This window comes from Hyperoodon ampullatus (assembly GCF_949752795.1).
Source record: "Hyperoodon ampullatus genome assembly, chromosome: 8".
NCBI classification, from domain to species: Eukaryota; Metazoa; Chordata; class Mammalia; order Artiodactyla; family Ziphiidae; genus Hyperoodon; species Hyperoodon ampullatus.
This window is the reverse complement of record NC_136921.1, coordinates 98,459,983-98,487,083: the sequence shown is the minus strand read 5'-3', so window position 1 is coordinate 98,487,083 and position 27,101 is coordinate 98,459,983.

Here is a 27,101-nt window from a genome sequence, read left to right as displayed (position 1 = left end):
GGGTCTGAGGTCTTCTGTCAGCGTTCAGTAGGTGTTCTGTTGGAGTTGTTCCACGTGTAGATGAATTTCTGATGTATCTGTGGGGAGGAAGGTGATCTCCGTGTCTTACTCTTCCGCCATCTTCCTCCGGCTCAATGCCCAGTATTGATCATGAAGTGAATACATATACAATGATCAATGCCTCATGGCTGAAGGAACCACGTGTTTCTTTTTCATGGACCATTATGAAAGGCTATTATTTATATACATCAGCTTTTAAGTTGGCACAGATGCTAAAAGATTACTATTTTTGTAGTTTTAAAATGGCAGAAAGTCAAGTCTTGGAGGTCTGATTCATTGAGATAATTCCCATATCAGAAACCTCCTTCTTCCTTTGTAAGCCTTTCAACTCCTTGCTATTCAAAGTGTAGTCTACAGACCAGTGGCATCAGCATCACCCGGAAGCCAGACCTACTGCGTCAGAATCTGCATTTTAACAAGATCCTCAGATATGTTCTATACACAGTAAAGTTTGAGAAGCATTTTATTATTAACACAAAATTCAGAAATTTAGGAGAAGCATTTATCTTCCAAGAGAAGTGAGTCTGGAAATGAAGATTTCATTGGTCTGAGGATGAGATCCTCAGTGCTTTCTGTCGTGTTGGCCTGGAATTAACACTGCTTCTTGCCAGGCCAGAATTATGTAGGAGTGCCCCAGGGTAATTTAAGTAAGTGAGTGGTACAGATGTTAGACATGATGGTGATTACAGGAAGTTGAAGCAGTTTGGAGTGAGAAACTAGGAGAGCTTGGCAAAGGTAGAGGAAATTGGCCATGCAACCTGAAACCAAATATAAGGGAAAAGGTCTTCCCTTTATGATTAGAAACAACTTCTAACTCTCTGGATTTGGACTCGGTTCTCATACTCCAACCCCTCCAGAGCCAGCAGGACACAAGTGCAAGTGGCTTAAAGTGCTGTGCACGGAAACCTTGTGGAGTGGTGAGGATCGTGGAGAGGCATTCTTCATCAGAGGGGAAGGAGGTGTCACCACTCAGGTCACCCAGTTGTTGCCACATGGGAATTTGGGTGCAGCATGGCCAAATCGTCAGATTTTTCAAATGAAGCTAAAAATATAAGTTTGTACATAAAACATCTCTTGGGTATAGTATGTTGGTAATTAAAATGTTTTTAGAATGGCTCAGGCCAAACAAAATTCATATGCTGCCTGCAGCTGTTTTGTAACCCCTGTTCTGGAGCAACAAAACATATGTGGTGGTGTGAATACCTGGGTTTTTTAGTGCAGGGCACCAAACACAGGGAGAGGCCTTTTGGTCCTGGTAAGGACCATTTTGGATCTTTACTAAGTAAAATAAATAAAAAGACATAAAAGAAGGGAGCTGCACTTGCTTTGATGACCTGATTTAAAATATATGTCTGAAGAACCTCAATAACTAATGGTGTTTGAAAGAAAGAGTTAAATGCCTAAAGGCATAAAATTTTGGCCCTGTAAAATCTGAAGGGGAAGTAAGCATGGAGTTGGGTCCAGGGTGAGGAAATGAGGTCATGGAAATTTCTTGGCACCCCCAAGCTAGGATCACACGGTGCATCAGAGCTGGGAGGCTGGACCACAGCTTGGAACTTACTGTGCTTGGAGAGAAGTGTGACTGGAGATAGAATTTGAGTAAATTTACCTTTAGCATCTGGTAGGTAAATTTAGGTGGTGGCTAATATTTATTTATTTAAAAAATTTTTTTAACATACTTAAAAAAGTTATTTATTTATGGCTGCATTGGGTCTTCGTTGCTGCGTGCGGTCTTTCCCTACTTGTGGAGAGTGAGGGCTACTCTTCCTTGCAGTGCACAGGCTTCTCATTGCGGTGGCTTCTCTTGTTGCAGAGCACGGGCTCTAGGCGCGTGGGTTTCAGTAGTTGTGGCACATGGGCTCAGTAGTTGTGGCTCATAGGCTCTAGAGTGCAGCCTCAGTTGTTGTGGTGCATGGGCTTAGTTGCTCTGCGGCACGTGGGATCTTCCCAGACCAGGGATCAAACCCATGTCCCCTGCATTGGCAGGTGGATTCTTAACCACTGCGCCACTAGGGAAGTCCTGGCTAATATTTAAAGTTTGCTGGAATTGAGTTTTCTATTAAAGTTTGTCATGGTAAAATTAGCATTTTATATATTTTGAGAGTGAAAACTCGGTGAAGGGATCAAAATTCTTTCCAAAGATTTGTTATTGATGATACTTCTTGTTAAAAACAAAATACCTTAAAGATTAGCACTGTTTATTATTCATCTTTATATTATTATCATCTTTACATCCACCACAGTCCAGGTCAGTGATCTGTACTGATTATAAGACAGAATATATTTTATTTTCTATCTTGGTGAGTCATTCTGTAGGTATTCATTTTCCTTACTGATTTAAAAAAATAATGGCTTTGTTGAGTTATAATTCACATACCATAAAATCCATCATCTTAAAGTGTACAATGTAGTGGGTTTTAGTATATTTACAAAGTTGTGCAACCATCACCACCCTGTAATTTCAGAACCTTTTTATCACCCTCAAATGAAGCCCAGTGCCCTTAGCAGTCACTCATATCCCCTGCCTCCAGCCCCTGGCAACCATCACTCTAGTTTCTGTCATTATAGATTTGCCTCTTGTAGACATTTCATAAAAGTGGAATTATATAATATGTAGCTTTTTGCGACTAGCATCTTTCACTTAGCATAAAGTTTTCAGAGTTTATCCATATTGTAGCATGTGTTAGCACGCCATTCTTTGTATAGCCAAATAAAATTTTATTGTATATATACCACATTTTTTTATCCATTCATCAGTTGATGGACATTTGAGATGTTCTCAAATTTTGGCTATTATGAATAATTCTGCAATGAGCATTTGTGTAAAAGTTTTTGTGTAGATATATGTTTTCAGTTCTCTTGAGTATACACCTAGGAGTGGAATTGCTGGGTCATATGGTAACTCTATGTTTATCATTTTGAGGCTCTGCCAAACAGTTTTCCAAAGTGAGTGCACCATTTTACATTTTACTCAGCAATGTCTGAGGGTTCCGATTTCTCCATATCCTTACCTACACTTGTTATTGCTTTTCTTTTTGATTTAACCATTCTGGTGGGTATGAAGTGGTATTTCATTGTGGTCTTGATTTGCTTTTCTGTAATGACTCATGATGTTGAGCATCTTTTTGTGTGGTTATTGGCCATTTGTGTATATTTTTTGGAAGCATGTCTCTTCAAATCCTTTGCTAATTTTAAAATAAATTTATTTATTTAAAAATTTTTGTGTTGTACAGATTTTTTTGTAACTTTCTGGATTCTAGACACTTACGAGACATATGACTTGAAAATACTTCTTATGTTTTTTGGATTTTCTTTTCACTCTCTTGAAAGTGTCATTTGAAGCACAAAAGTTTGTAATTCTGATAAAGCCCAAGTATCTTTTTTTTTCTTTCTTGTGATTTTGGTGCATATCTGTCCTTGTTGATCTCCTAATTGTTCAATCCAATATGGAAAATGGAGTATTGACATCTTTAACTATTGTTGTTAAATTGTCTTTTTCTCCCTTCAACTCTGTCAGTTTCTACTCATGTATTTTGCAGCCCCTTGTAACATATATGTTTGTAATCATTATGTCTTCCTTTTGAATTGACCCATTTATCTTTATAAAATATTCTTTCTCCTGTTACCATTTTTGCCTTAAAGTCTATTTTGTCTGTTGTTGGCATTGTCACTCCATCTCTTTTTTTAGTTACTGTTCCCATGATGTTTCTTTTTCCATCCTTTTACTTTTACCCATTTGTGTCTCTGAATCTAAATTGTCTCTTTTAGACAGCATGTAGTTGAATCATTTAAAAATATATTCTGCCAATCTCTGCCTTTTGGTGAGTGTTTAACTGAAATGTTTGAATGGAGTGTTTAATTTATTTACATTTAATGTAATTACTGTTTATCAGATGGATATATATCTGCCTTGTTTGCTATTGGTTTTCTGTGTGTCTTATGTTTTTTTTGGTTCCTCAGTTCCTCCATTACTTTCATTAGATATATACGTTTTGTAGTGTTCCATTTAAATTTTCTTGTTGTTGCTTTTCTGGAGAAGATAATTTTCATAGGCCTTTATTCTGTCATTCCTGATAATATTTGAGTTATTTTCTTAGTTGTTGCCTGGTTATTAACAGTGAAAATTTTAATTTAAAACAATCTAGTTCAGATCAATTTCAACTTCTTTCAAAAGTATACAAAAACTTTACTTCAATATGGCTTAATTCCTTGCTTTATCCATTGTACGCCCATCATTAACACTTTTATAGTTATTGTCTTATGTAGATGTTTTTAAATAGAAGAGCGTTGTAAACAAAAATACATTTATAATGTACTTTACATTTAACTATGTCGTTAGCTTTTCCAATTCTCTTTATGTCTTCATGTGGATTTGAGTTAATATTTAGTGATTTTCATTTCAGCCTCAAGAACTCCCATTAGTATTTCTTGTAAGACAGATTTGACAGTGACAGATTCTCTCAGGTTTTTCTTGGCTGGGAATGTCTTAATTTCTTCTTCATTTTTGAAGGATAATTTTGCTGGATATAGAAGTCTTGGTTAACTTTTTAAAATTTCACTGATTTGAATGTGTTATTCCAATGCTCCCTGGCCTTCATAGTGTCTGATGAGAAATCAACTGTTAATCTTATTAAGACTCCTTTGGTTGTGATGAGACTTTTTCTTGCTGTGTTCAAGTTTCTCTCTTTTGACATTTTGACTATGATGTGTCTTGGTGTGGATTCTTTTTAGTTATCCTACTTTGAGTTTATTGAACTCCTTGGTTGAATAGATTAATGTTTTCATCAAATTTGGGAAGTCTTTGGCCATTATTTCTTCAAATAACGTTTCTTTCCTTTCCTTCTGGAATTCCCAGTGTGCACGGCATGATACAATATCTGTACTTTCATAGGTCTCTGAGGCTATGTTAATTTTTCTTCTTTCTTTTTCTGTTCCTAAACCTGGATAATCTTAATCCACATATCTTGAAGTTCACTGATTCTTTCTTCTGCCTATTAAAATCTGCTGTTGAACCCCTCTAGTGAATTTTCCATTTCAGGTATTGTACTTTTCAACACCAGAATTTTAATCTGGTTCTTTTTAAAAATAATTTTTAATCTCTATATTGATATTCTTTTTTTAAACTCTTTATTGAATTTATGACAACCTTGCTTCTGTTTTACGTTTTGGTTTTTTGGCCACGAGGCATGTGGAATCTTAGCTCCCTGACCAGGGATCGAGCCTGCACCCTCTGCACTGGAAAGCAAAGTCTCAGCCACTGGACCGCCAGGGAAATCCCTATATTGATATTCTTTGTTTGGTGAAATAATGTTTTTAAATTCTCCTTTAATTCTTTAGAGATGGTTTCCTTTAGTTATTTGAACATATTTTTTGTATTTTTAAATGTTTGTCTAGGATGCCCCAAATCTGGGCTTCTCAGGGACATATTTTGTTTAACTACTTTATTTCATGTGTGTGGGCCATACTTTCCTGTTTATTTGTGTATGTTTTCAGTTTTTATTGAAAAATGGGCATTTCAAATAATATCATATGGCAAATCTGAAAATCAAATTGTCCTACCGCCCCAAGCAGCTCTATGTGCATGTTGGGGCACGCCTTCAACAAGTAGCCAGGCAGTTGACAACTGTGCTGTAGCCTTCATTTCCTGCATGCACAGAGCCTCAAGATCAGCCAGAGCTGAAAGAATGGGGTCTCCTGAGATATTTCTTAGGTATGTGCATATTGCTGCATGTGAATATGGTCTTTTAAATCATAAGGAATATGTCAGAGCCTTTCAAATCCTTCCATGGACATTTCGTTCTCCAGATCTCTCTTTTTAGTTTTTAAGCCAGCCTCTTCTTTGCTCCAGCTGGCATTGCTGCCATAGACATCTGTATTGTTAAACAATTGCAGCTGAATGTTTTCAACAAATGCTATGGGGCTAGAGCTTTTTCCATTGAGTGATCTCTGAGTTAGGTCCAATAAACACAAGCCCTTTGAGTAGGGCTTTTCCAAGTAACTGCCCAGTCAAATAGTGACAATTCACTGGGATAGAGCCATTTTGTGGAACTCCAAACCCATTTGCTCTCTCCGTTGCCTGCTAGAGTATGGGTTTTTTTCAGTCACTGTGGCTGTAATGATGCTGATTTTTAGGGGTATTGTGATGCTGGGGAGAGAGTGATTGGAAATAGGGAAAATGAAAATGCCACTAAGCTCACTGTACTTATTGTGACACAACCATTTTTTGTGCCTTAATCATTCTCATAATGTAGTAAGCCTTTCATTCATTTCCAAAATTGTGAAAAACTTGACTTTGACAATTTTTGCCAGTGTTCTCATTGCTTTTATGGAGGATCAGATTTTTGGGGGTCCTTACTTGGCCATTCTGGAAATGCTTCTCCCTCCTACTGAATTTTACAACTGCCTACTACTCTTGTGATGTTACACTTTGATTAGCTTCTTGCTTGCTTTCAAGATTTTGAAATGTAATTTTTATTTTTTCATCTTTGTTATGTCTGTTTTGTTCACCCCTCCCATAGGTACATGCTTTTAAAAAAAACCCATGTGTAGATTGAAGAAGTTAATTGAGGTAAAATACACATAACATAAAAATTTTCCACCTTAAATAACCATTCTTATATGTAAAACTTAGTAATGTTAAGTACATTGACATTGTTATGCAAACAATCTCCAGAACTCTTTTCATTTTGAAAAACTTAAAGTCTATACCCATTAAACAAAGCTTCCCATTTCTCCCTACCCCCCGACACCATGCCCTAACAAACACCATTCTATTTTCTGTCTATATGAATTTGACTATTCCAGGTATCTCATATAAGTGGAGTCATATAATATTTGTCTTTTTGTGACTGGCTTATTTCATCTAGCATAATGTCTTCAAGGTTCATCCATGTCGTAGCATGTGTCAGATTTTCCTTACCTTCTAAGGCTGAGTAATATTCTGTTGCATGGATATGTCATATTTTGTTTGTACATTCATCCATCAATAAACACTTGGGTTGTTTCCACCTTTTTGCTATTGAATTGCTGTTGAATTCATTGCTGTGAATGTAGGTGTACAAATATCTCTTTGAGACTCGGCTTCAATTCTTTTGAGTATATAATTATTTTTTTGTTGTTGTTTTGAATGGAAGCATCTACAGAAATATCCCACTTGATAGTTTTTTTAACTGACTCTCTGAAATTTTGCTATATAATACATTTTCATTAGGCACAACTAAGTATTCTTTCCTGATTCTGCTCAGACATAGGCATTATCTCTCTTGTTCTCCCATTTTTAAGCTGCTAAAGTTTAAAAAATTTTAAATGACTCGAAGCCATGTCAGGGGTTAGGAAATGAGTAAATTACAAACTTAAAAGGAATCCAACTTCTCATTCTAGTTGAAACCTAAAATTTCTGTGTTTTATTATTTGTTATGTGCCTAAAGAAAAAGGAGAATGTAGGGATAAGAATCATTATAGTTCTTCTGAATAAGCAACCAACACAACATCGTGGTCTAAATTTCACTGTTAAAGTAGGCTATTGGGAAAATATATTTAGGAATAGAAAGTAGCAGGCATTTCTTGGATAAATTTTGGTGTTTATCAAGAAGATGACATTTGAGACAATGTTTTATTTCTATAATTTTTCTTTTTTTTGCGGTACATGGGCCTCTCCCTGTTGTGGCCTCCCCCATTGCGGAGCACAGGCTCTGGACGTGCAGGCTCAGCGGCCATGTCTCACGGGCCTAGCTGCTCCGCGGAATGTGGGATCTTCTCGGATCGGGGCACGAACCCTTGTCCCCTGCATTGTCAGGCAGACTCTCAACAACTGCGCCCCCAGGGAAGCCCGACTAGTGTTTTTTTAGGCTCTTTCTTTTACTTAATTTTATTCATACATGTAGTCTCCATTTTGTAGTAGGTGGGGTTGGGTGAAAGTACTGTGAGTCTAAAGTGACAGCACTTTTAGGAACCAAAGTGTCATATAATAACTAACATAACACTGAATTTTTATTTACATATATATTTGAGGATTATGACTTCCTAGTTTTTTTAAAGAAACACACAACTTGACCTTGAATGAAATTCTAACAAATCCTTAGCTAAATTTGGAAATGTAAGGATAATAAGAGAGAGAGAGAGAGAGAACAAGTGAAGCAAAATATACAAAATCTCCAATTAAAATAATTAAACATTTCTAAAGGAAGTGTTTTTGAAATAATATATTTTACTAATTGTTGTATTTTTAGATGTGTGTAATAGTAGAGTGAAACAAAAGATTTACTGGATAACTGTGGTATATAAGATTAAAAATTTGTTTCCCTCTAAGAAATTTTTTGGGAAATAAAATATTCCATTTCTCAGTTTCCAAAATGTGAGAACGTTTTATTTAGTGCTTTCTGTTCAATTCTCATTGAGGGAAGGATGAAACTAATTTACTTTTTTGCAGTATGCGGGCCTCTCATTGTTGTGGCCTCTCCCGTTGCGGAGCACAGGCTCAGGACGCGCAGGCCCAGCGGCCATGGCTCACGGGCCCAGCCGCTCCACGGCATATGGGATCCCCCCGGACCGGGGCACGAACCCGTATCCCCTGCATCGGCAGGCGGACTCTCAACCACTGCGCCACCAGGGAGGCCCGAATCTAATTTAGAAATAGACGTACTAAGGCATCTTAACACTGATATTTTTATTGTATAAGGTAAGAAAGTCTTAGACTTTTGCTAAAGAATGTATGCAGTTAGTTCCAGGAGTTCTTTGTGACAATAGCCCCATCAATGTTAGACAGTTAATTCTGGTTGAATACCTGGAAATTACAGAAATAACCCATTCCTGCACTTTCCATCTACTTTTCTTAGAGCAGTAGGTTCTATAGGCATGTTGTTCAGCTGCCTTACAGGTTGTCTCAGGTGACAGATTCGCCAACTACTTTACTGTGACAAACAAGGGTCACTAGTTTATAACCTTTTCCAGTTAGCAGGAGCCTCTTTCTTGTTACCTAGCACCCAATTGCTAAGCCAGTGCCTCCTATTTTATATTTATATAATATCAGAACCCCATTTCTGTTACCAATTTCTAAGATTCTCTGAGTGTGAGCTAAGCTGGTATAATCGACACTTCCCCAAAACAGTGGCTCTAAAGATAGAAGCTCATTGCTTGCTAACATTTTCTCTAATATTTGTTTTTACCTGAAAGAGTGTTTTGGAAAAACTTCGTTCCTTCCCCCCGTGTGTCTCCTTCTCTTTCACATAGAACACTTCTGATGCCTCTAGTTGCCAAATGCTTGGAGGTTTTCCCCCAACAAGCAATCCTCTGGGACACCACCTGGGTGTCCTACAGTTTAAGTCAGTTCTAATACTATCTACCTGGAGATAGCATCAGATCCCACAGGTTAAGGGCTCAGTCCCATGACTCTGTCCCCCCAATTCACATGCCAAGGGCAAGAAGTAGGTCCCCAGGTTACCTACAACTCCTGTCCAACTTGGCTACAAATCAGCAGTTCTTATGACCTCCTCCCACTTTGGATCAGATTAATTTGCTAGGGTAGCTCACAGAACTCAGGGAAACATTTACTTTTGTTTACCAGCTCATTAAAAGATATGATAAAAGATACAGATGAACAGTCAGATGAAGAGAAATATGAAGGACCCTCTCAGGTCTGGGAGGGCCCTGAGTGCAGGAGCTTCTTTCCGTGTGGGTTGGAGTACATCATGCTCCCAGTATGTGGATGTGCGCACCCACCTGGAAGCTCTCTGAACCCCATATAATTGGGATTTTTATGGAGGCTTTATCATGTAGGCATGACAGATCATTAAGTCCATTTTCAGCCTTTCTCCCTTCTCAAGAGAATGGGAGGCGGGGCTGAAAAGTCCAAGCTTCTAATCATGGCTTGTTCTTTCTGGTGACCAGCCCTCATCCAGGAGCTCACCCAGTTACCTCATTAGACCAGGAGATGCTCCTTTCACCTGGAAATTATAAGGGTTTCAGGAGCTCTGTGTCAGGAAGCAGGACCAGAGACTACGGTATGTATATTTTCCATTATTTCACAGGTGAACGATAGTCCAGGATGGATAGACACTTTGAGCACTGCTTATTTCTTTTATTTTGGTTCTCTGCCATCCCTTAGGGCTCTGTCATCATCTGAATGGTTGAAGTTGTCTCAGTTCTACATTTGTGTTCCACTGTGAGAAGGGAGAGAAGCACATGACATGGAAGGTGCATATATCACCTCCACTCACAAGGGAACTTAGTTCACCAGTGAGAACCATTGGTGAGAACTTGGTGCATGACCACAACGAACTGAATGGGGGCTGGGTGGCCATGTGCCCAGCTATACCTCTGTTACTAGGAAAGGAGAGATTAGATTTTGGGCAACGCTTAGTGATCTGCCACAGTTACTTCTCTGAATTTTACTTTTCTCATCTCTAAAATGATAGTAATCGTATCTACCTTAGAGGGTTGTCTTAAGGGTTAGGTAAGGTAATACATATAAATTATTCATTCAGTTTCCTGCATATAAAAGATGCTCAGTAAATGTTAACTATGAAGATATTTTTCAAAGAACAAGAGTAAATATTGCTTTCTTGTTTTTCAGTGCTTACAGAACTCTTAAGCAATGCTTATTTTACTTCAGGAAATTACACTGTTTTATTTGAAACAATAAAAGATACTGAGCTAAGTAGGTGAAGACCACAGGTATTATAGAAATATAACCTCTAGGCTTTTTGTTTTAGCTTATTTTTAAACAAAGTATTATTTATGGAACAGTATTTCATGCTATTTTTCATAATGGCTTTAATGTAGATAATGCATAAGTAGGTTTTGAGGTAAGTAGTCCATTAGAGTCCATTTAATTTCAGTCGCACAAATTTTAGTTAGATTTTTCTTTTGAAATAGGTCATCGCTAGAAGCAGTTCATTTATTTGGCAAGATATTCTTAGTGTATGGATTTGCTGCAGAAGTGAGAATTTTAAAATGCATCTTAGGGCTTCCCTGGTGGCGCAGTGGTTGAGAGTCCACCTGCCGATGCAGGGGACACGGGTTTGTGCCCCGGTCCGGGAAGATCCCACATGCTGTGGAGCGGCTGGGCCCCTGAGCCATGGCCACTGAGCCTGTGCATCTGGAGCCTGTGATCCGCAACGGGAGAGGCCACAGCAGTGAGAGGCCTGCATACCACACACACACACACAAAAAGCATCTTAATTTTAAAACTTGTTTTCCTGATATTTCCTGGGGGGAATAAACTATAAAACCTCTTACTAATTTAAAGAAAAACAAAGCTTCTTTATTGTTGATATTTTGAAACATATACAGAAATAGTTTTTAAACTGTCTGATTTTGGAAGTAGGGAATGTAATCCCAACATTTCATAGTCTAATAGTATTGTGACTGTTGGAATGTACTATATATTATTTGCCCTTTGTAGCTCGAAAGTAACTTTTAAATCTAGAACAAATTATTATCTTTAATTGCTCACAGCCAATTGTTATTATTTTGGAATATAGAAAGTTAACTTTATTTTGGATTTTGGCTTCCTTACTTATTTACTTTATCCTGTCAATTGTTAAGGATCATTCATTAACGTGTTTGAAGCAGTTCTTAGCAAAAACCAGTTTTTGGTCAGAAAATGAAAATGAAATGTGACAAGCCTATTATTCAGGGATTTTCATTAGTTTTGTGAAATCATATGTTAATATGGTTAAAGCAGCATCTCTTTCCATTGGAAATGTGTTTCAGAGTTGAGAAAGCTGACCGATCGATTAGCTAAATCGTTTTGCTCATTAATCCCCTACTTTCTTTTATGATAAGGACATAAGAAATAAAAAATCAAAGAACATGTTAAGTCTTGTTTCGTTTTGTTTGTGAGTTAGTATCTCTAAAATATGTTCATTTGTTGCATAAGAATTCCTTCTTGGTTTGCTATTTCTTGGGCAGAGTGCCAGAAGAGAAATGTGTGTGCCATCTGCTTTGTCATCATCAATTTTGGATTCAATTCCCCCAATTTAGGTTGAGTTCTCACTGATTTAACCTGTAGCTTTTGGTACTTTTTTTTTCTTGATCTTTGGACTCGCTGGCTTATCTTGTGGGTGAGCTTAAGATGATCTTTACGTGTAGTAAGACGTGTGGCACAGCTATCAGTTTTGTAATAACTTAGGTGGAACTTTATTGTTAACGTGGTGGGAAGTATTGGGCTAAAGACAGCTTTGAATTTTACCACAGGGTTTCTCTAACTTTCTGTGAAGAAATAGTTGAAGTTCTTGCCTTGAAAAAAATTGAAAGCACAGAAACAGAAATGAGCACTCAGCTTTTAAAGTATTATCTACTGGATGACCCTGTTCATTGAACTTTTGATGCTTTATATTATTTTGAAATATACATTTTATTATGATCTGTATACATTTGGAATATTGACTGCATAGTTCAGAGATAACTGTAATTGCTACCAGTCTCCAAAGGGACGTTTATACTGGAAATTTCTGCAGTAAGGGGCATGAAGAGGTTGAGGAACATAAACTTTTATGGAGAAAATAAGACTTAGAGGGAATAAAAAATATTAATGAATGTTTAAATTAAAAAAATTGTCATTTTCCCTCAACCTTTTCAAAAATTACTAATTGTAAAAATGTTGAAATAAAAAGCAAGACACTCGTATACTCTTTGTTTTCCATTATCTTTTTTTTAAACTTTTAATTTTATATTGGAGTATAGTTGATTAACAATGTTGTGTTAGTTTCAGGTGTACAGCAAAGTGATTCAGTTATACATACACATATATCTATTCTTTTTCAAATTCTTTTCCCATTTAGGTTGTTTCATAACATTGAGCAGAAACTAGCTTTCAATTTTATTGATCTTTGCTATTGTTTCCATCATTTCTTTTTCATTTATTTCTGATCTTATCTTTATGATTTCTTTCCTTCTGCTAACTATGGGGTTATTTTGTTCTTCCTCTTCTAATTGCTTTCAGTGTAAGGTTACGTTGTTTATTTGGGATGTTTCTTGTTTCTTCAGGTAGGATTGTATTGCTATAAACTTCACTCTTAGAACTGCTTTGGGTGCATTCCATAGATTTTGGGTCATCCTTTTTTGTCATTTGTTTCTGGGTGTTTTTTAATTTCCTCTTTGATTTCTTTAGTGATCTCTTGGTTATTTAGTTGTGTATTGCTTAGCCTCCATGTATTTGTATTTCTTACAGATTTTTTCCCGTAATTGATATCTAGTCTTATAGCGTTGTGGTCAGAAAAGATACTTGATACAATTTCGATTTTCTTAAATTTACCAAGGTTTGATTTCTGACCCAAGATATGATCTATTCTGAGAATGTTCCATGAGCACTTGAGAAGAAAGTGTATTCTGTTGTTTTTGGATGGAATGTCCTGTAAATATCAGTTAAGTCCATCTTGTTAAATGTATCATTTGAAGCTTGTGTTTCCTTATTTATTTTCATTTTGGATGATCTGTCCGTTGGTGAAAGTGAGGTGTTAAAGTCCCCTACTGTGATTGTGTTGCTGTCGATTTCCCCTTTTATGGCTGTTAGCATTTGCCTTATGTATTGAGGTGCTCCTATGTTGGGTGCATAAATATTTACAATTGTTATATCTTCTTCTTGGATTGATCTCTTGCTCATCATGTAGTTTCCTTCTTTTTCTCTTGTAATAGTCTTGATTTTAAAGTCTATTTTGTCTGGTATGAGAATTGCTACTCTAGCTTTCTTTTGATTTCCATTTGCATGGAATATCTTTTTCCATCCCCTCACTTTCAGTCTGTATGTGTCCCTAGGTCTGAAGTGGATCTTTTGTAGACAGCATATATACAGGTCTTGTTTCTGTATCCATTCAGCCAGTCTATGTCTTTTGGTTGGAGCATTTAATCCATTTACCTTTGAGGTAATTATCTATATGTATGTTCCTATTCCCATTTTCTTAATTGTTTTGGGTTTATTACTGTAGGTCTTTTCCTTCTCTTGTGTATCCTGCCTAGAGAAGTTCCTTTAGCATTTGGTGCAAAGCTGGTTTGGTGGTGCTGAATTCTCTTAGCTTTTGCTTGTCTGTAAAGGTTTTAATTTCTCCATCGACTCTGAATGAGATCCTTCCTGAGTAGGGTAATCTTTGTTGTAGGTTTTTCCCTTTCATCAGTTTAAATATGTCCTGCCACTCCCTTCTGGTTTGCAGAGTTTCTGCTGAAGGATCAGCTGTTAACCTTATGGGGATTCAATTGTATGTTATTTGTTGTTTTTCCTTTGATGCTTTTAGTATTTTTTCTTTGCATTTAATTTTTGATAGTTTGATTAATATGTGTCTTGGTGTGTTTCTCCTTGAATTTTTCCTGTATGGGACTTTCTGCTCTTCCTGGCCTTGATTGACTATTTCCTTTCCCATATTAGGGAAGTTTTCAACTATAATCTCTTCAAATATTTTGAGTCCTTTCTTTTTCTCTTTTTCTTCTGGGACCCCTATACTTCGAATGTTGATGCGTTTAATGTTGTCTCAGAGGTCTCTGAGACTGTCCTCAATTCTTTTCATTCCTTTTTCTTTTTTGTGCTCTGTTGCTGTTATTTCCACTATTTTATCTTCCAGGTCACTTATCCATTCTTTTGCCTCATTTATTCTGCTATTGATTCCTTCTAGGGTATTTTTAACTTCAGTTATTGTGTTGTCCATCATTGTTTATTTGCCCTTTAGTTCTTTTAGGTGCTTGTTAAATATTTCTTGTATTTTCTCCATTCTATTTCAGAGATTTTGGATCATCTTTGCTATCAATACTCTGAATCCTTTTTCAGGTATATTGCCTATTTCCTTTTCATTTGTTTGGTCTGGTGGGTTTTTAGCTTGCTCCTTCATCTGCTGTGTGTTTCTCTGTCTTCTCATTTTGCTTAACTTACTGTGTTTTGGGGTCTCCTTCTCGCAGGCTGCAGGTCCACAGTTCCTCTTGTTTTCGGTGTCTGCCCCCCATGGCTAAGGTTGGTTCAGTGGGTTGTGTATGCTTCCTGGTGGAGGGGACTGGTGCCTGTGTTCTGGTGGATGAGGCTGGATCTTGTCTTTCTGGTGGGCAGGACTGTGTCCAGTGGTGTGTTTTGGGGTGTCTGTGACCTTATTATGATTTTAGGCAGCCTCTCTGGTAATGGGTGTGGTTGTGTTCCTCTATTGCTAGTTGTTTGGCATTGGGTGTCGGGCACTGTAGCTTGCTGGTTGTTGAGTGGTGCTGGGTCTTAGCATTGAGATGAAGATCTCTGGGATTGCTTTCGCTGTTTGATATTATGTGGAGCCTGGAGGTCTCTGGTGGACCAGTGTCCTGAGCTTGGCTCTCCCACCTCTGAGGCACAGGCCTCACACCTGGCCAAAGTGCCAACATCCTGTCAGCCATATGGCTTAGAAGAAAAGGGAGAAAAAAAGAAATAAAGAAAATAATATAAATTAAAATAAAACAGTTATTAAAAATTATTTAAAATAAAAAAAGATTAAAAGTAAAAAATAAAGAAAAAGAAAGAAAGAAAGAAAGAAGAGAGCAACCAAACCAAAAAACAAATTCACCAATGATAACAAGTGCTAAAAACTATACTAATAAAAAAACAAAAACAGACAGATTGAACCCTAGGAAAAATGGTAAAAGTAAGCTGTAGAGATAAAATCACACAAATAAGCATACACATACACACTAACAAAAGGAGAAAAAGGAAAATAATATATATATATAAGAGAGCAACCAAATCCATAATAAATCTACCAATGATAATAAACTCTATATACTAAACTAAGATAAACATAAAACCAGAAACAAATTAGATGCAGAAACAAACCCCAAGTCTACAGTTGCTCCCAAACTTCACCATTTCAATTTTGGGGTGATTCTTTGTCTCTTCAGGTATTCCACAGATGCAGGGTACATCGTTGATTGTGGAGATTTAATCTGCTACTTCTGAGGCTGCTGGGAGAAATTTCCCTTTCTCTTTTGTTTGCACAGCTCCCGGGGTTCAGCTTTGGATTTGGCCCCGCCTCTGCGTATAGGTCGCCTGAGGGCATCTGTTCTTCACTCAGACAGGACCAGGTTAAAGGTTCAGCTGATGAGGGGGCTCTGGCTCACTCAGGCGGGGGGGAGAGATGTGTACGGAATGCGGGGTGATCCTTCAGGCGGCAGAGGCCAGCGTGATGCTGCACCAGTCTGAGGCGCCCCATGTGTTCCCCTGGGAGGTTGTCCCAGGATCTCGGGACCCTGGCAGGGGTGGGCTGCACAGGCTCCCGGGAGGGGAGGTGTGGAGAGTGTCCTGTGCATGCACACAGGCCTCTTGGTGGCAGCAGCAGCAGCCTTAGTGTCTCATGCCCATCTCTGGGGTCCGCGGTGATAGCCACGGCTCTCTCCTGTCTCTGGAGCTCCTTTAAGCGGTGCTCTAAATCCCCTCTCCTCGCACACCAGGAAACAAAGAGGGAAGAAAAATTCTCTCGCCTCTTTGGCAGCTCCAGACTTTTCCCCGGACTCCCTCCTGGCCCGCCGTGGCGCACTAGCCCCCTTCAGGCTGTGTTCACGCCGCCAACCCCAGTCCTCTCCCTGCGCTCCTACCAAAGCCCGATCCTCAGCTCCCAGCCCCTCCTGACCCGACGGGTGAGCAGACAAGCCTCTCGGGCTGGTGAGTGCTGGTCGGCACCAATCCTCTGTGCGGGAATCTCTCCGCTTTGCCCTCTGCAGTCCTGTTGCTGATCTCTCCTCCATGGATCTGAAGCTTCCCCCTCTCCACCACCCACAGTCTCCACCCACGAAGGGGCTTCCTAGTGTGTGGAAACCTTTCCTCCTTCACGGCTCCCTCCCACTGGTGTAGGTCCCATCCCTATTCTTTTTTCTCTGTTTTTTTTCTTCTTTCTTTTGCCCTACCCAGATATGTGGGGAGTTTCTTGCCTTTTGGGAGGTCTGAGGTCTTCTGCCAGCCTTCAGTAGGTGTTCAGTAGGAGTTGTTCCACGTGTAGATATATTCCTGATGTATTTGTGGAGAGGAAGGTGATCTCCACGTCTTACTCGTCCACCATCTTGAAGGTCTGTCTGCTAGACATTTTAAATAGTTAATTTCTTTCTATCATAAGTTGTTTGATGGAAGGTTCTCCTTTCTTGTAGTTTAGTGGTTTGTGCATAACTTTGATTTACTGAAAATTATAAGCATAGCAAGAAGGAAGTTTTTGGTGTGTTTCACAAAGCTGGTCCTTTTCTGATTGATGATTCAGAATAAAAACCCCTGAGTGCTACCTCCTGAGACCCTTTGTTGTCCTGTAGATGCAAAATAATGTGGATACTTAAGGTGGGACCGCAGATATCTGCTCTTTCATGCTCCACCCACCCCCCTTACACTTTGGAAATACAGTATTTGCTGTTGCCCATTTTCCATTATCTTTCCCAACTTTTACTTGGAAAAATCTCTACTGCTTCTGTGGCGTCCACTTTATTTCCTTTTTCTATTTCCAACCTCTCTTTACTCATGACCACTGAAATTGCCATTGTAAACCGTTGACATAAATAACTCATACAGGGAAAATGCCATTAAATTATAAGTACTGGGGCTTTATCAATGGTGGTTGCTTCAAAGTATAGTGAAATTGAATCCTTCTTTTGTAAAGTTCTATACTAGTGACTTTACTTCTGTCTACATTTAAAGTACATGTAAGAATTTCAGTTTCAGTACATGTCACTTGTGATATTGTTTCTAACTTGGTTGGAAGTTGGGAGGGATTGGAGGGGAGAAGGGAAGGAGCTGTGAAGGGATCACTTACTGGGCTGCCAGTGTGCCATCAATCCATTGTCTGCATGTTCTGTTTAAGCACCTGTGAATCTATGCAGTGCATTATTATTTAGGCTGCATTTCCTCTTCTAGGCCACAAACTGTTTTAAGAGACTGAAATACCTTGCTGAAATCTAGATGGTCTGTCTAAAGCACTGTCATAGCCTCCATTCTTAGAAAGCCTGTCAAAAAGGAAAGTGTTTGGTGTAATTTATTCTTAGCAAAACCATCCTGTTTTCTAGTGAATGTCTCGTTTCATTGCCCCTCATTTCTCACAGATCACTTATTCAGTAATCCATTTCAGAGGTTTGCAGGGATGGAAGTCAATCTCTGACTTTCAGAATTACCCTTCCTCCCAACCTTTGTCTGTTCCCAGATGGCAGTCCTTTTTCTGCAGCTGGATTTTGGCTGTGCTGCTGAGTAGGGTAAAGCTCTGATGAAGAAGACATTGCATGGACCTCTTTTATGGAAAATTATTCTTGAGGACCCACCAAGAAGATGTCTCTATACTCCGTGTTGAGAAAAACTGACTTAAGAAAACTAATTTTCTCGAAATACCTGTTAATTATTTCCTCAAAAGAGAAGGCTTGATGTTGGATGAGTAAAATATATTTTTTTAGGTTATAAAGAAAATGAACCCACAATAAATTTCTGTAAAGCTCAGTTCCTGGGGCAGTGGTGGGAAGCACAGGCATATGGGGATCTCAGTGAGGAAACTGTGGCTGAGGCGTGTGTTACTTCACAGTGGTCCTACACATCAGCACCACCTGGATGCTTGGTAGAATTGCAGAACCTTAGGCTCTGTTCTGGTCCTGTTGACTCAGAATCTGCACTCGGCAGTATCTTCAAATGGTTTGTAAATAAATTCGGTTTGGGAAGCCCTGGAAATCATTTTTGTGAGACTGTCCTTGCATGTTAACTGGTTGGGTGATAAAGACTCATCAGGTTGTGAAGCACTTGCAGATACTAAATAGCATATTTAGGCAAATCCTCTTAGAGTGAAAACATTTTGGATATTTATTGTAAACTCTTGGGTCAGTACAGTTGTTAGATATTAACCTTCCCCACACTGTTCCTTCCGGGAAGACTGAAAGAGATGTTTCCCGAAGACCAAGAAAATTATTTTTAGAAAGTGTGTTTTTATTTGTCATTTTCTTAGTCATAGGCTGGAGTGCTCAAATACTTTCCTCCCTTTTCCTGCTTCGTATATTCTTTGTACTGTAATACCAGGTGGTTACATTTTTGAAGTCATGCTTCAACGTGAAGGGAAAGTTCTACGAAGAAAAGCTTTAGGATGCCTCGGTTGTTTGCATCCTAACTCTGCCAGGGCTCCCTAAGCACAGTAGCCTGGCCTGTTTGTTCCATGACTCTGGACGGTTGGGGCAGAGGGACCCACTTACTGCGTAACCCCGTGAGTAGTAATCAGCTGAACTCTAGGTATGGATAACTCACTTTAGCCCAGCATTAGCTTTAGTAATGTTCATGATAGCTTGATACAAATATTTTCATATACATTTCTTAGCTTTCCAGATGATTACAATATCTGGGATGACGGTGAAGGAATTGACCCTCTTCCACTCATATGGGACTCCCACACATCCCTAGATATTTGTCAGCGATGGACGAGTCAGATGTGACTCTGATAGACTAATATATGTGCTGTTGAAGCAAATACCTTAAGCCAGTGGCAGACCTTAAGCCAGTGAAAGTACATCTTACTGGCTCCCTCAGGCGGGAGGTCCACTGAGAACTGCTAGATGGAGGGTGGCAATATGGTGCAGTGAAAAGAGCATTGGATTTGGAATTAGGTGGATGTGGATTTGAATCCCAGCTCTCCTGCTTATTAGTTTTGTGACCAGTTATTTAATCTCTGACTTTTGAGTTCCATAATTGTAAAAGTAAGGTTGATTCATACCTCCCAAGGTTGTTGTGAGGCCCTAAAGAGATAACATATTAAGAGCCTAATACTGTGCCTGGTGTAGAGTAGGTGCCCATAAAAAGGTAAGTATGCATCACTTTATACATTTGGTATAGTAAATAATTGCCTACCAGTTTTTTTCAAGCCTGCCTCAGCTAAGCTGAGTAGCTTCTGGTATTTTTGTCCATCAGATATATTTCCAAGTGATTCTTTGCTGGGTGAGCATCATCTTTTGTTATTACCACCATGGCAGATGTTGGCCTTCAAAGGCACAGTGTGTTCAACCTGGCAGGTTTATCAGCTGGATCATAGCCTGCAGTGACTAAATGTCCAGAAAGCTGAGAATCTTCCATCTTACACAGAGGATATGCCAGCATGTAGTCAGAGTCAGGAAAAAGAGAGGGTATGTGTAACGTTGACTTGGGATGAAAAGGGCTTTGGTGAATTAATCATGTTCGAGTGGTTGCAGTGTGTGGAGTTCTTTTTCATGAGGAACGCTATAAAATGAGACACTGGTTTCAAAAAGTATGCTCATGTAATCCCCTGGAAAGGGAGATTTTCTTTACAGTTCAGAAAGGATATAGGGTTCAGTGTAAAGTTCTACAGCTGAATTCAAAACTCTGATTACGTTGGAAAACTAGCAAGTGTGGCACAAAATCCCTAATTTATCTGTGTTCTCACTGTGGCTGATTATAGCCTCTTTCTTCTCTCTCTTCTCTCTCCCTGAATCTGAGCCCATGGCCCAAGTCTGAGCTTGGAGGCCCTGATTTTAATATAGATGGAGTGCCTTTATTGTTTTCAAGTGGTTGCTGTTTGGAAAATGTTAGTTTTCTTAATCAAGTTTAAGACAATTAGCAAATGAAGAATTGTCTCGTTTAAATTACATTTATTCTTCTGTAAAATGGGGATAAGAATGGTGCCTACTTCATAGGATTACTACCTTCCTCATAGGATAAATGAGGTAATATATATAAAGTGCTTAGAATAGTAGTTGGCACGTGGTAAGCATATTTTATAATAGTGTTATTATTAATTTTTGTTATTATTTTTTCTCTGATTACAGAGCAGAAATGTGCACCATGGAAAATGTAAAATAAAAAAAAATGAAAGTCACCATAATTCTCCACCTAACGATAACTGATGTTGACATTTTAGTATATCTTCCCAATCTTCTTTCTTTTTCCCTATATACATGTTTTACATAAGGAAACCAAAATTACATTGGTTTTAAAGCCACCTTTTTAAAGCAAAATTATTTTACTGAAGTATAGTTGACTTACAATGTTGTGTTAATTTTACTGGATAGCAAAGTGATTCAGTTATACATATATACACATTCTTTTCCATTATGGTTTTCACAGGATATTGAATATAATTCCCTTTGCTATATAGTAGGACTTTGTTTAAAACCCACCTTTTTTACTTATTACATTAGTAATATTTTCCCATGTCATTGAATATTCTTCTATTACATGATTTCATTGGCATTTTATGTCCTAAAATTTATTTCTTCTATTGTTTTCAGTTTTTCATTTTTTAAGACAATTATTTTAGAGCAGTTTTTAGCTACAATAAAATTGAGAGGAAAGTACAGTGATTTCTCATATAGCCCCTGCGCTCACACGTACTCAGCCTTCTCCATTATCAACACCACTCTTGGTGTTGTACATGCAGTGTGTTTGGACAAATGTATAATGACGTATATCCATCATTATAATATCACTACCCTAAAAATCCTCTGTGCCCCTCCTGTTCATCTGCCCCCTTCCCCAGCCATTGATCTTTTTGTCTCCATAGTTGTGTCTTTTCCAGCATGTCATACAGTTGGAATTATTCAGCACATGGTTTTCTTATACTGGTTTCTTTCATGTTGTAATATGCATTTAAGATTCCTCCATGACTTTTCATGGCTTGCTAGCTCATTTCTTTTTAGCACTAAATAATATTCCATTGTCTGGATGTGTCACAATTTATCCATTCACCTATTGAAGGACATCTTGGTTGCTTCCAAGTTTGGGCAATCATGAATAAAGCTGCCATAAACATTTGTGTGCAGGTTTTTGTGTAGACACAAGTTCCCAGCTCCTTTGAATAAATACCAAGGAGCGTGATTTCACAGTCATATGTTAAGGGCTGTTTAGTTTTGTAAACCACCAAACTGTTTCTAAAGTGACTGTACCATTTTACATTTCCACCAGCAGTGAATGAGAGTTGTTGTTGCCCCACATCCTCACAGCATTCAGTATTGTCAGTGTTCTGGATTTTGGCCATTCTACTAGATGTGTAGTGGTATCTCATTATTGTAGTCTTTCATTATTTATAAATAATTCTCTAGTGATTTTTCCCCCCCTTGGGCTAAGTCCTTGGAAGAGGAATTGCTACATCAAAGGCTATATTCACTTTTGTACCTATTACAAAACTGACCTCCAGGAAAGTTCTACAAATCTTCTATTCCCACTTAGAATATATGAAATTTGGTTCTCATATCTTCTAATGGTGAAAATTGTAATTTTAAAAAATTTCCAATTTGGTAGATAAAAAATCATTTTTGCATAAAATTAAAAAAGTTTTGTTTTGATACTGAATTTCTTTATGTTTAGAAACTATTATTCTGAGACTGCTTCTCTGTGTCCTTTGCACATTTTGGGGGGGGTTACTGATTTGTAAAAAGCGTTTTGTTTTTTAAGGCTAGCAACTTTTTTTTTTTTTTTTTTTTCGGTACGCGGGCCTCTCACTGTTGTGGCCTCTCCCGTTGCGGAGCATAGGCTCCAGATGCACAAGCTTAGCGGCCATGGCTCTCAGGCCCAGCCGCTCCACGGCATGTGGGATCTTCCTGGACCGGGGCACGAACCCGTGTCCCGTGCATCGGCAGGCGGACTCTCAACCACTGCGCCACCAGGGAAGCCCAAGGCTATCAACTTTTAATCAGTGGTACTGCAAATATTTTCTCCAGTTTTAAATTTGACTTTTAAGTTTGTTCAAAATGTTTTTGATAGAGATTTTCTTTTTTTTTTTAGTCAAATTGATCAGTGTTTTTCTTTATTGTTTCTGCCTCTGTGTTATGCTCAGGATGTCTGTCTCCACCTCAAGACTATATGATCTTCCATGTTTTAGTTCAAGTCTTCATTCACACTGATTTCACAGATCTTTACTGTGTGCCTCTTACATGGTGGTGCTAAGTCAATTGTGTGAAAAAAAAGGAATAATCCTTACCATTTTGGAGTTTCTGTCTAGTGGAAAGTAGCCCTTAATTTATGAAGGAGAGGTAAGTGGTAATATAGAAATGGAGGTAACTGACCTGCTCAGGGAGACCCAGGATGGGTTTTCTCGTGAACTGACCTTGAGATAACCTCTGAAGTAAGATCATCGTTAAATCACAGCAAGGAGATAGTGGAGGAGGGCATTTCAGGCCCTGGCAGAAGCCATTGTTGCTGAAGCACAGACATCAAGATGAAGTGTGATTGTGCCAAGTTTATGGCTGGAGAGGAATTTTGAAGCCAGACCATGTATGGACTTCTAGGTCCTGTTGTAGATTTTGGTCTTTTCTGGAAGAGCAATGGAAAGCCACTAATGCAATTTAAGCAGAATGTTTAAAGTAGATGACAGGGTGATTTCTTTTTTTAAAAAAATTAACTCGAATCCTTTTGTAGTTTACAGGAGTACCTTGGAGATACTGCATATTAGCTTACAGAACACCAGAGTAAATCCAAAAATGCAATAAAGCAAGTCATATGCATATTTTGGTTTCCCAGTGCATATGAAAGTTATGTTTGCACTACACTGTAGTCTACTAAGTGTGCAATAGTATTATGTCTAAAAGAATAATGTATATACCTTAAGAAAAAATTCTTTATTTCTAAAAATGCTAACCATCATCTGAGCCTTCAGCACGCCATAATCCTTTTGCTGGTGGAGGGTCTTGCCTCGAAGTTGATGGCCGCTGACTGATCACAGTGGTGGTCGCTTAAGGCTGTGGGTGGCTGTGGCGATTTCTTAAAATAAGACAGCAATGAAGTCTGCCACATTGACTGAGTGTTCCTTTCACAAACAATTTCTCTGTAGCATGCAAGGCTGTCTGACAGCATTTTACCCACAGTAGAACTTCTTTCAAAATTGGAGTCAATCCTCTCAAACCCTGCTGCAGCTTTATCAATGAAGTTTCTGTAATACTCTAAATCTTTTGTTGCCATTTCAACAATCTTTATAGCCTCTTCACCAGGAGTAGATTCCATCTCAAGAAACTACTCTCTTTCCTCATCCATAAGAAGCAACTCCCCATTCATTCAAGTTTTTTCATGAGATTGTAGCAATTCAATCACATCTTGGAACTCCACTTCTAATTCTAGTTCTCTTGCTATTTCCACTGTATCTGTAGTTACTTCCTCTCCTGAAGTCTTGAACCCCTCAAAGTCATCCATAAGGGTTGAAATCAACTTCTTCCAAACTCCTGTTAATGTTTATATTTTGTCCTCTTCCCATGAATCACACATGTTCTGAATGGCACCTGGAATGGTGAATCCATTCTAGAGGTTTTACAGTTACTTTGCCTTGACTTCTCAGAGTAATAGCACTATCTGTGGCAGCTATAGCCTTATGAAATGTAATTCTTAAGCAGAAATAAGACTTGAACGTCAAAATTACTCCTTTATCCCTCAGCTGCAGAATGGATGTTGCATTAGCAGGCATGAAAACAACATTTGATTTCACAGTACATATCCATCAGAGCTCTTGGGTGACCAGGCTCATTGTCAATAAGCAGTAATAGTTTGAAAGGAATCTTTTTTTTCTTCTGGTAGTAGGTCTCAACAGTGGGTTTAAAATATTCAGTAAACCATGTTGTGAACAGATATACTGTCATCTAGACTGTCTTGTTTCATTTGTAGAGCACAGGCAGAGTAGATTTAGCATAAGTGTCCTTATGAATAAGTGTCCTTAAGAATAAGTGTCCTTATTCTTAAGGACACTAGGATTTTCAGAATGGTAAATGAGCATTGGCTTCAACTTAAAGTCACCAGTTGTGTTAGCCCCTAACAAAAGAGTCAGCCTGTCCACTCAGCTTTGAAGCCAGTCATTGACTTCTCCTCTCTAGCTGTGAAAGTCCTAGATGGCATCTTCTTCCAATGTAAGGCTGTTTTGTCTACATTGAAAATCTGTTGTTTATTGTAGCCACTTTCATTCATACTCTTAGCTAGATCTTCTGGATAACTTGCTGCAACTACTACACTTGCTGCTTCACCTTGCACTTTTATGTTATGGAGAGGGCTTCATGCCTTAAACCTCATGACAAGCTCTGCTAGCTTCAACTCTTCTAATGCATGTTCCTCACCTCTCTTAGCCTTCATAGTATTGAAGAGAGCTAGGGCCTTGCTCTGGATTAGGCTTTGGCTTAAGGGAATGTTGTGGCTGGTTTGATCTTCTATCCAGGCCACTAAAACTTTCTCTATATCAGCAACAAGGTTGTTTCATTTTCTTATCGTCTGTGTGTTCAGTGGAGTAGCACTTGTAATCTCCTTCAGGAACTTTTCCTTTACATTCATTCACCCCATGGCTGACTGTTTGGCACGAGAAGCCTAGATTTTGGCCTATCTCAGCTTTCGACACGCCTTCCTCACTAAATTTAATCATTTCTAGTTTTTGATTTAAAGTTAGAGACACCCGGCTCTTACGTTCACTTGAACACTTAGAGACCATTGAAGGATTGATAACTGGTCTAATTGTGAACTGGTCTAATTTCAATATTATTGTGTCTCAGGGAAGAGGGAGGCCTGAGGAGAGGGAGTGAGACAGGAATGGCTGGTCAGTGGAGCAGTCATAACACACACACATTTATTGATTAAGTTCACTGTCTTATATGTGTGCATTTCATGGCTCCCCTAAACAATTTTAATAGTAATATCAAAGATCACTGATCACAGATCACTGTAACAAATATAATAATAATGAAAAAGTTTGAAAAATTGTGAGAATTACTAAAATGTGACACAGAGACGCAAAGTGAGCAAATGCTGTTGGAAAAATGGCTCCAATAGACTTGCTTGATGCAGAGTTGCCACTAACCTTCAACGTGTTAAAAACGCAAGACCTGCTAAGTGCCATAAAGCAAGGTACGCCTGTATTTTTATGGGGCCTATGAATTTTCTTTCCAAGTAGTTAGTCATAGTGTCTGTTCTTTTTATTATTATTGCTGTTGTTATATTATTATCCAGTTCTTCCTTTGCCCATAGATCTGAAGTGTATTCTGTCCTCTGATAAAATTTTATATATAACTTGTGCCTTTTATGAAGTGAGATGTTTTGTAGGACCTATATTGATTTTTTTCCTTACTTTGTCTTACCTGAGGAGAAATCTGTTCATTCTTGACGTAGGCCATATTTATCATTATTCTTGGTGTCCTTATTCTGGGTTTACCTTTTAGGTTTTATAGTCTCCTTTTGGCCTTTAAGCTAGAGGGCTGAGTGCTGTGTACTGTGTTACTGTTATCTTTATTGTTTGTGGATCTGTTGTCTAAAGCAGGGATTTTCTGATCTCTTGTCTTTGTTATCTTTTTATAAGGGTGAGAATTTATTCTTGGATGATCTGAAAACACTGCAAGTAATTTCCAAGGCAGCAGTTTTGTACGCCACAGAGCCTACCGCTTATTGTTCTTCTAGGCTGAACTTATCCAATGATTGACTTCATTTTTGTGGATCAGAGTACCTCTCAGCCCCGGTGCCTGCTGGGAAATGTGGTTTGTGGGCATTAAAGTAGAATTAGGACAAGGAAAGTATTGGCATAAGAGAGTAGCTCCCAGCTGCTTTAGAAAGCAGTATGAGGGAGTAGTTTGCTTCCCTCTGTGTGCAAAGCCCAGACTGGGGTTGGGGGGCACACATATCTTAGGATGAAATTCTGATTATCTCTCTCCTTCTTCGATTTAGATCTCAGATGAAATGGGGTTAGTTAGGAGATGTTTCTCTAGTTTTTTGATAAGCCATTGAACCATTTGTGGAGCTTCCAGGACCATGAAAATGTCACTGAGGAGACAATGCGCCAAGGAAGGTAAATCAGGAGTTGCTTATTTTCTGCCATTGTAATTAAGAAATCTTCAAGAAAAGAACCCTCCCACCTCCCTCTGAGATATCTGTGAGGTACCTTTCCTGGTGAACAACTCCATGGCTTCTGTCCACTTGGGGTTGGGTCATTTGAGTGAGATGCTGAGGTTACTGACTGAAGAGACTTTATTGGTTATGTGAAAATGACAACTGTCATGTAAATGTGTTCTGAGACTTGTGTGGGTCGGATATTGTTGATGGCTCAAGTTAATGGTGCCTTTGGTTAAACACTCATGTAGTATGTGGGGCATCAATTTGAATATTAAGCTGTGTAAGAGTCCCCTTTGGTCCAGTGAGTCAT